Raw genomic sequence first — 9,987 nt, 5'->3', positions numbered from 1 at the left:
ATCTGCCGTGCTTCGGGGGCCCTGACGGAGAGACAGTAGGCGCTTGGAAGCCTCCCGCCCACTGACAGGATGATCGAACACCCGCTTGAACTCTTCTACAAATGCAGCGTGGGAGTCACAACAGGCCTCCTGGGACTGCCACACCGCAGAGGCCCAGGCGAGCGCCTTGTCTGAAAGAAGGGTAATGAGGTAGGCAATCTTGGAACGGTCTGTGGGAAAACTTGAGGGTTGGAGCTCGAAGGTGAGGGAGCATTGGGTGAGGAAACCCTGGCAAGAGCTTGGATCCCCAGAAAAGGGCTTGGGAGGTGGTAGTCGGGGCTCCGCCAACCGAGAAGGCCTGTCGTCACTGGGAGGTGACCGGGGGAAGGGGGAGGACCAAGGAGGCGTTCAAAGAGCTGGTGAAGGGAACTCATCATTTCGGCCAGGAGTTGAGAATGTCTAGCCATCAGCTCCTCTTGTCGGCTGAGAACGGCTTCATGGCGCTGGAAAGAAGCCTCATGTCGAATGATCACCGCCAACAGGTCCTGGGAACTGAGTGTTTCTGGGTCCATGATTGACTTGGTTATTCTGTCACAATCCGGGTTAGAACTCCGGTCTCAGAAGTGTAGAGCTGGGGGTACTACCCCTTAGCCACAGAGGAGATGTTGTAGGACCCAAATGAAACACCCAAGGCAATACCCAGGCAAGTAGATTTAATGTTCACAAAACAGGAGGCAAAACAAAACAACTCCACGAGGGGAGAAAAACAAACTAAAGATAACTTCAAAAACTTACTAGGACAGACACGGTGAGACAAAGCAGGAGACACACAGTCAGGACGCAATAACCAAGTGACAAACCAGGGGAAAACACACAGCTAAAATACACAAGGGGAAACAAGGCACAGGTGACCTGGATAAGCTAATTAGGACACATGAGGAAGAACTAAGGCAAAGGGGAACACAGCTGACCTCTAGAGGCCAGGAGACAAACAGGGGAAGCAGGAAGCTGACAGGGGTAGCCCTAATATACTCTTCAGGTGGAGGAATGTTGGTGGTATGTGCGTGGGTCCTCTTGCTGACATTATTTGTGGTGCTAGAGCGGACTCGGGGTCTTAGTCGGGGGGCCCTTCGGGCAGTTTAGGTTGAGGTTAATAAAACAGCCAGGGTTGTTGAAAGGAAGAACAGAGTGAGGTATGTTTTAATTATTCCTTGCTGAATGTTGCTAGTTGTTGTGACTATGGGGAGGTGGGTGGATACAACCCCTTTTGGTCCAATCTTCTCAAACCATGTTTGATCCACTATTTGGCTAGCAATGGCCTGACCTAGGGTCAGGTTAAGCTTGGGGGCCAGTCGGTGAATAATGGCGGGGAAAAAGCCCAGTATATTGGAGAAGTTGTGTATGACAAGGTTGGGTGTAGTCTTAAATTGCTTGCTGGTCAAGGACGCAAGCTCTAGTGCAACAAGAATACCTAAAATAGTGACTAGGAGGGCGGCTAACTTTAGGGAGGGGGGTATAGTTATCACTGGGGTCTTTTTTAGAGGGGAGGAAGTTTGAGGTGATCAGAAGGCCTGCAACAATGCTTCCTCAGGCTAGTCGCTTGATTGGGTTAATAACGGAGGGGTTATTTTCATTAATTGGTGAAATAGCTGTAAAACGAGGGTGTCCCATGGATATGAAAAACACAACCCGGAGGCTATATACGGCTGTGAAAGAGGTGGCCAGTAGGGTGAGGGTTAGGACTCAGGCATTGAGGTGAGATGTATTTAAGGCTTCAATAATAGCATCTTTGGAGAAGAATCCTGCCAGGAAGCGGGTGCCGGTAAGTGCCAGGCTACCGATTGTAAGGCAGGAGGAGGTGAGGGGGGTGAGGTTGTGCATGCCCCCTATCTTTCGGATATCTTGTTCATCGTTTAGGCTGTGGATAATTGACCCTGAGCATAGGAATAGCATGGCTTTAAAGAAGGCGTGGGTACAGATGTGAAGAAAGGCTAGCTGCGGTTGGCTAAGTCCAATGGTGACCATTATTAGTCCTAGTTGACTGGATGTAGAGAATGCAACAATTTTTTTGATGTCGTTTTGTGTTAGGGCGCAAGTAGCGGTGAATAGCGTGGTCAGGGCACCAAGGCATAAGCAGGTGGTAAGGGCCGTTTGATTATTCTCCATAAGGGGGTGGAGTCGGATCAGCAGGAAAATGCTTGCGACGACAATGGTGCTGGAGTGCAGCAGTGCAGATACCGGTGTAGGACCTTCCATTGCAGAAGGAAGCCAGGGATGAAGTCCAAATTGTGCTGATTTGCCGGTGGCGGCTAAGATGAGGCCTATGAGTGGAAGTGTTAGGTCAAGGTCTTTTGAGGAGGCGAATATTTGTTGAATCTCTCAAGAGTTGAGGTTTGTTGCAAATCAAGCCATGCTTAAGATAAGCCCAATATCCCCGACTCGGTTGTACACAACGGCCTGCATGGCAGCTGTGTTGGCATCGGCTCAGCCGTATCACCACCCAATAAGGAGGAATGATATAATACCAACACCTTCTCAACCAATAAACAGCTGGAACATATTGTTGGCAGTCACTAGAACGATCATGGCTACCAAAAATAGGAGGAGATATTTAAAGAATCGGTTCATGTTGGGGTCAGCGTGTATGTATCATGATGCAAATTCAAGAATTGACCAGGTTACATAGAGGGCAATGGGGGTGAAAATGATGGAGTAGTGGTCAAACTTAAAGCTGAGGTTCACATCAAAGGTTGAGGTGTTCATTCACTGCCAGTTGGTAACAATCGTCTCTGTTCCTTGGTCAAGAAAAATGAACAGGGGGAGTAGGCTTACTAGAAAAGCCATCTTGATGGAGGTCTTAACGTGGGTGAGGGCTCAGTTTCCCGGTCGTTGGTTGGGGTCGAGGGTGGTCATAAGGGGGTAAATAAGAAGTGACAGGATCATTAGAAGGGTTGAACTTAAGATGAGTGTGGTTGGGTGCATAGATGCTACTTGGAGTTGCACCAAGAGTCTTTGGTTCCTAAGACCAACGGATGAGCTATTATCCTTTAGAAGCACGAGTGAACCACGGAGTTTAACCGAGGGGGTAGAAGATTAGCAGTCCCTACTGTCAACAGACTTCTCTCGGTGGATAAGAGGGCTTTAACCTCTGTCTTTAGAATCACAATCTAATGCTTTAGTTAAACTATATCTACAGAAACATCAGCCTCATATAAATTCCGGTTTTAGGATTAGGAGGATGATGGGGATAAGGTGTAGGGTGATAAGCAGGTGCTCACGGGTGTGGGTGGGTTCAAGGGCAATGATATGAGAAGGTAGGGGCCCCCGTTGGGTTATTAGGAATAGATAGAGGGAGTAGCTGGCTGTAATTAGCGTTCCGACCCCTGTGAGGAGAAGAGTTCAATGTGATCAGTTGAATATGGTGGTGATGATTATTAGCTCCCCCATTAGATTAGGAAGAGGTGGAAGGGCTAGATTGGCTAAACTGGCTACAAATCACCAGGTGGTTATTAGGGGGAGAATTGTTTGTATCCCTCGGGCTAGAAGTATGGTTCGGCTGTGTGTCCGCTTGTAGCTTGTATTTGCCAGGCAGAATAGTGCTGAGGAAGCAAGACCGTCTGCAATTATAAGGATAATTGGGCCAGTAAATCCTCAGGGTGTTTGAACTAGAATGTCCCCTGCGACCAGCCCCATGTGCCCCACCGAGGAGTAAGCGATCAGTGACTTCAGGTCCGTTTGACGGAGGCAATGTCACGATCGTCAAAAGGAGTAGACCAAGGCGCAGCGTGGAATGCGTACATATTTTATCAGAGTACATACACAACTAACAAAACGAAACGTCCTCGGTAACATACACAAACCAACACAGAACAAGATCCCACCAAACACAACTGCCCAAACGGCTGCCTAAGTATGGTTCCCAATCAGAGACAACAAGCAACAGCTGATTCACGTTGCCTCTGATTGAGAACCACCCCGGCCAACATAGAAACACATGAACTAGACACTGAAACATAGAATACAAAACAATGACTCTACACACCCTGGCTCAACATATGAGAGTCCCCAGAGCCAGGGCGTGACAGTACCCCCCCCCCCCAAAGGCGCGGACTGCGACCGCGCCAACATAAACCCAACAGGGGAGGGGCCGGGTGGGCATTCCTCCTCGGAGGCGGATCCGGCTCCGGGCGTGACCACCACCCTCTAACAACCCCCCCGTAGCGCCCCTGGTCTGGTCCCGCTGGCTGGAGCTGGACTGGACATCGGTGGAGCGGATTGCTTAGGCTCCGGTGTGGAGCAGCTGACCGGTACCTGACCAGGCACTGGTGAAACGGGCACGGGCTGTGCCGGACTGATGACGCGCACCACAGGCTTGGTGCGGGGAGCAGGGACGGGCCGGACCGGGCTGGGCTAACGACGCGCACCATTGGCTTGGTGCGGGGAGCAGGGACAGGCCAAACCGGGCTGACGACGCGCACCACTGGCTTGGTGCGGGGAGCAGGAACAGGCCGGGCCGGGCTGGCGACGTGCGCCATAGGCTTGGTGCGGGGAGCAGGAACAGGCCGGGCCGGGCTGGCGACGCGCACCATTGGCTGGGTGCGAGGGGCAGGAACAGGCCGGGCCGGGCTGGCGACGCGCACCATTGGCTTGGTGCGAGGGGCAGGAACAGGCCGGACCGGGCTGGCGACGCGCACCATAGGCTTGGTGCGGGGAGCAGGAACAGGCCGGGCCGGGCTGGCGACGCGCACCATTGGCTGGGTGCGAGGGGCAGGAACAGGCCGGGCCGGGCTGGCGACGCGCACCATTGGCTTGGTGCGAGGGGCAGGAACAGGCCGGGCCGGGCTGGCGACGTGCATCACAGGCTTGGTGCGAGGGACAGGAACAGGCCGGACCGCACTGGGAACACACCACTGGCCTTATACGGGGATCAGAAACGGGCCGGACCGGACTGGTAACACACTTCAGTACCTCTCGCCGTGCCTCTACACTTTCCTTCCCTCTAATGACCAATGGCCCCCGTAACCTGGTGACCTTCTCTCCATGTCCACAAACTCGCCCTTTATCTGCCTCCAGCAGCCCCGTCGTCCATGCCATGTGCCCCCCCCTAAACATTTCTTGGGGGTGCCTCTCGCCTGTCCGACCACGGCCCGGTTGGCGCCGCTTCTCCTCTCCTGCCTGGGTCTCCCCCTTCATAGCCCTCCGGCAACGGACGGCCTCCTCCTCCGTGATCTGCCCCCAACCGAGGAGGACATCCACCAACGTCACCTCCTGCGTGTGCTCCTGGACATGCTGCTTGGTCCTGTTTTTGTCATGAACCCTGCATCCTGAGTCGGTTCCTGCCTGTGTTGCCATTTTTCTGCTCGGAATCTCCAGTTTCCTGAGGGTTCGTGAACGCTCCCGGCCTGGTTGCCGGGCGACGTTGCTAGGCGGGAGATCTCCCGATTAACCGCACCTGCATCTCATCAGCGGTCTGCACACCTGGTCCTGATCATCACCCTTCTTAAGCCCTGACCTGACATCCATTCCCTGCCGGATCGTTAGCCATGAACAGTATGTTTGTCAGTGTATCAGCCTTGGAGTTTCTAGCGTTAGTTTTGTTGTTTTGCACCTTGTTGGCTTGCCGTGTACTTACCTCCGTTTTGTTTCTATCTGCAGTCAATCTCCCGGAACCTTCACCCAACCCTGCCTGGTTGTCGGCGGCTGCCGAGCCATTCTTGGATCTACCACTGCACCTCCACCAACTCATCTCCGCCGTCCGCTCTGTCCCCTGGATTATTCTACATCGTTTTTTTGAATCTGTTAAATAAATACTCACCTTCGTTTCAACTCACCTTGTCCTGGTCTGCTTCTGGGTTCTGGCTTAGTAAACCGTGACAGTTTTGGTGGGATCTTCTGTCACGATCGTCAAAAGGAGTAGACCAAGGCGCAGCGTGGAATGCGTACATCTTTTATTAGAGTACTTACACAACTAACAAAACAACAAAACGAAACGTGAAGTCCTCGGTAACATACACAAACCAACACGGAACAAGATCCCACCAAACACAACTGCCCAAACGGCTGCCTAAGTATGGTTCCCAATCAGAGACAACAAGGAACAGCTGATTCACGTTGCCACTGATTGAGAACCACCCCGGCCAACATAGAAACACATGAACTAGACACTGAAACATAGAACACAAAACAATGACTCTACACACCCTGGCTCAACATATGAGAGTCCCCAGAGCCAGGGCGTGACAGGCAAATGGATCCGGTTATAATAATACCTCAAAAGCTAGGACAATGAATGGATATGCTAGCTCCTTGGTTAGGGGGTCTAGTATGACTATTATTCGTATTATGCCGTACCCGCCTAGTTTGAGAAGAACAGCATCTAGGACTATAGAACAGCATCTCCGTACCGCTGAGTGTCATGCAGAGACACATTGGGTCCCATTTTTACAGTCTTTGTTTAACTCAGACGGGGATCAAACTTCCAACCTTCCAATCTCAGGGTAGGTCACATACAGCCCCTACCCCCTTTTCTCCCCATTTTCGTGATATCCAATTGGTAGTTACAGTCTTGTCCCATCACTGCAACTCCCGTACGGACTCGGGAGAGGCGAAGGTCAAGAGCCATGCGTCCTCCGAAACACAACCCTGACAACACGCACTGCTTCTTGACACACTGCTCGCTTAACCCGGAAGCCAGCCGCACCAATGTGTCGGAGGAAACAACTGATGCTACGTGACCTTACGGCCAACAAGATTGTGTCCCTCCTCACCTGGTCCTTACAAAAGTAAGTCTGTACTGCCCTCTCTATGAATCATGTATAGGGCCTTGTCTTTTGGTTAATCATGTCACATGACCTGGATTTTAGCCTTTATTTCAAGCCTTTTCCAGAAATGAGAATTAGACCAAAAATGAAAGCAATTGTATAATGATGGTGCTGGACCATCTGACATAAAAAGAAAGTGCGACAGTTTGATGTAAAAGGATTAAAGGTAGACTCAGCGATATGGCGTAGATGCAGAAAGTAAACAACTGAGAGGGTCAATTTCTGTAACTACTGAGAGCTTTGAAGCGCGAGGCTCAACTTCTCAGCTGTTTTGGTCTACCACGTTGCAACTACGTGGCATGAACTTGTGCACATGCGCAGATACTGTGTGTAACTGTGTGAGAGCGAAGTCTTGCATCTTGCTCATCGCAATATCTGTGGTGCTGCTCGTGCAACGTCACTTAGCTGAGTATACCTTTAAATAAAGGTTAAAATCCGGGTCATGTGACATGATTAACCAAAACACAGGGCCATATACATGAGTCACAGAGAGGGCAGTACAGACTTACTTTTGTATGTATTAATTGAGGACCAAGGTGAGGAGGGACACAATCTTGTTGGCCGTCAGGTACTCTGCAGCCAGTTCCTGCACCCTCATGGGCACAGTGCTGAGGTAGTGCTTGAAGAACCTGTCAAGGTGTTGTAATGTGTTGGGAAGCACTGCACCACCGTCATTGCTTACTGTGGCCTCCAGCCTTGCCCATGGCGCGCAGCAGCACGATCCACAGTTGCTTGTGTAAGGGATAGTTGATTGGTTAAGATCATTGCCTCTTCGCTGACCAATTCAATCAATAAACAGAACCAAGACATTCTAAGGAAGGTCCAATAAACCTCCTTGTTATTCAGAAGAGGCGGGACTAACAATCACGTTCTGCGCGATACGGGAGAGATGTAATGGAAAGATGAATAGATTGCCATGATAAACAGCCTACAGAACAAAGATACAACCAAAATAACTTCACAAAATAGTTAAAAATAATGTGACTTACCTGAAATCAGTGGAGTCTACTGGAGAACGGAAGAGAGACTTTATGTGTAAACTATTCTCATTCTTCGGTTCTACAAGTGGAGCGAGAGACCACCAACGTTTTTATGGGGCACAGAAGATTGGCTAGCTTGCTAATGACGCTGGGGCCGGAGATTCTTCAGCTACAAAGTGGCGAGTTAGCAGAGGCACGGGATCGGGACCAGCAAAGTCGAGGATCGGGACACTGAATAGCGCGGGAAGTTGCAGCTCGAGAAAAGCGGACATTGAACTACAGCAAAGGGAAGTAAAAACTGTCAATATTGGATTTAGACTTAATGTCATTCATAGAACGGGATAGTAGCAGTGAGGTGTGAAGTTCGCAAGACTAACGATTAGCCACAGCAGCAGACAGTGCAGCTTACGCAAATACAGATATTCTGCATTCGGAAAGTACAATACCTGTCAAAAGTTTTAGAACACCTACTCATTCAAGGGTTTCTGTTTATTTTTACTATTTTCTACATTGTAGAATAATAGTGAAGACATCAAAACTATGAAATAACACATATGGAATCATGTAGTAACCAAACAAGTGTTAAACAAATCAAAACATATTTTATATTTGAGATTCTTCAAATAGCCACCCTTTGCCTTGATGACAGCTTTGCACACTCTTGGCATTCTCTTAACCAGCATTACCTGGAATGCTTTTCCAACAGTCTTGAAGGAGTTCCCACATATGCTGAGCACTTGTTGGCTGCTTTTCCTTCACTCTGTGGTCGACTCATCCCAAACCATCTCAATTTGGTTGAGGTCGGGGGATTGTGGAGGCCAGGTCATCTGATGTAGCACTCCATCACTCTCCTTCTCGGTAAAATAGCCCTTACACAGCCTGGAGGTGTGTTGGGTCAATGTCCTGTTGAAAAAAATAAATGATAGTCCCACTAAGCCGAAACCAGATGGGATGGTGTATCGCTGCAGAATGCTGTGGTAGCCTTGCTGGTTAATTGTGCCTTGAATTCTAAATAAATCACAGTGTCATCAGCAAAGCACCCCCACACCATAACACCTCCTCCTCCATGCTTCACGGTGGGAAATACACATGCAGAGATCATCCGTTCACCCACAACGCTTCTCACAAAGACACGGCGGTTGGAACCAAAAATCTCAAATTTGGACTCCAGACCAAAGGACACATTTCCACTGGTCTAATGTCCATTGCTCATATTTCTTGGCCCAAGCAAGTCTCTTCTTCTTATTGGTGTCCTTTAGTAGTGGTTTCTTTGCAGCAATTCGACCATGGAGGCCTGATTCACACAGTCTCCTCTGAACAGTTGATGTTGAGATGTCTCTGTTACTTGAACTCTGAAGCATTTATTTGGGCTGCAATTTCTGAGGCTGGTAACTATAATGAACTTATCCTCTGCAGCAGAGGTAACTCTGGGTCTTCCATTCCTGTGGCGGTCCTCATGAGAGCCAGTTTCATCATTGCGATTTATGGTTTTTACGACTGCACTTGAAGAAACGTTCAAAGTTCTTGAAATGTTCCGTATTGACTGACCTTCATGTCTTAAAGTAATGATGGACTGTTGTTTCTCTTTGCTTATTTGAGATGTTCTTGCCATAATATGGACTTGGTCTTTTACCAAATAGGGCTATCTTCTGTACACGCCCCCTACCTTGTCACAACACAACTGATTGGCTCAAACGCATTAAGAAGGAAAGAAATTCCACAAATTAACTTTTAAGAAGGCACATCTGTTAATTGAAATGCATTCCAGGTGACTACCTCATGAAGCTGGTTGAGAGAATGCCAAGAGTGTGCAAAGCTGTCATCAAGGGAAAGGGTGACTATTTGAAGAATCTCGAATGTAAAATATATTTTGATTTTTTTAAACACTTTTTTGGTTACTACATGATTCCAACTGTGTTATTTCATTTTTTTAATGACTTCACTACTATTCTACAATGTAGAAAAACTGTAAAAATAAAGAAAAACCCTTGAATGAGTAGGTGTTCTAAAACTTTCCACTGGTAGTGTATTTAGACCCCTTGATTTTTTTCCACGTTTTGTAATGTTACAGCCTTATTCAAAAATAGATTTCCCCCCCCTCATCTATCTACACACAATACTCCATAATGACAAAGCAAAAATATTTTTTTATATTTTTTTGCATATTCATAAAAAAAAGAAAATATCACATTTACATAAGTATTCAG

At 48.7% G+C, this 9,987-nt stretch overlaps 2 pseudogenes; both read right to left on the bottom strand.

Annotated features, from left to right (window-relative positions):
* Positions 1 to 1,088: 1,088 nt before the first annotated feature.
* LOC121542472 lies at positions 1,089 to 3,073 on the bottom strand (annotated as a pseudogene).
* A 100-nt stretch (positions 3,074 to 3,173) lies between these two features.
* LOC121543943 lies at positions 3,174 to 7,504 on the bottom strand (annotated as a pseudogene).
* Between the last annotated feature and the right edge of the window lie 2,483 nt (positions 7,505 to 9,987).

This window comes from Coregonus clupeaformis, chromosome 28, assembly GCF_020615455.1.
Source record: "Coregonus clupeaformis isolate EN_2021a chromosome 28, ASM2061545v1, whole genome shotgun sequence".
Taxonomy (NCBI): domain Eukaryota; kingdom Metazoa; phylum Chordata; class Actinopteri; order Salmoniformes; family Salmonidae; genus Coregonus; species Coregonus clupeaformis.
This window is presented reverse-complemented; position numbering and strand designations above follow the sequence as displayed.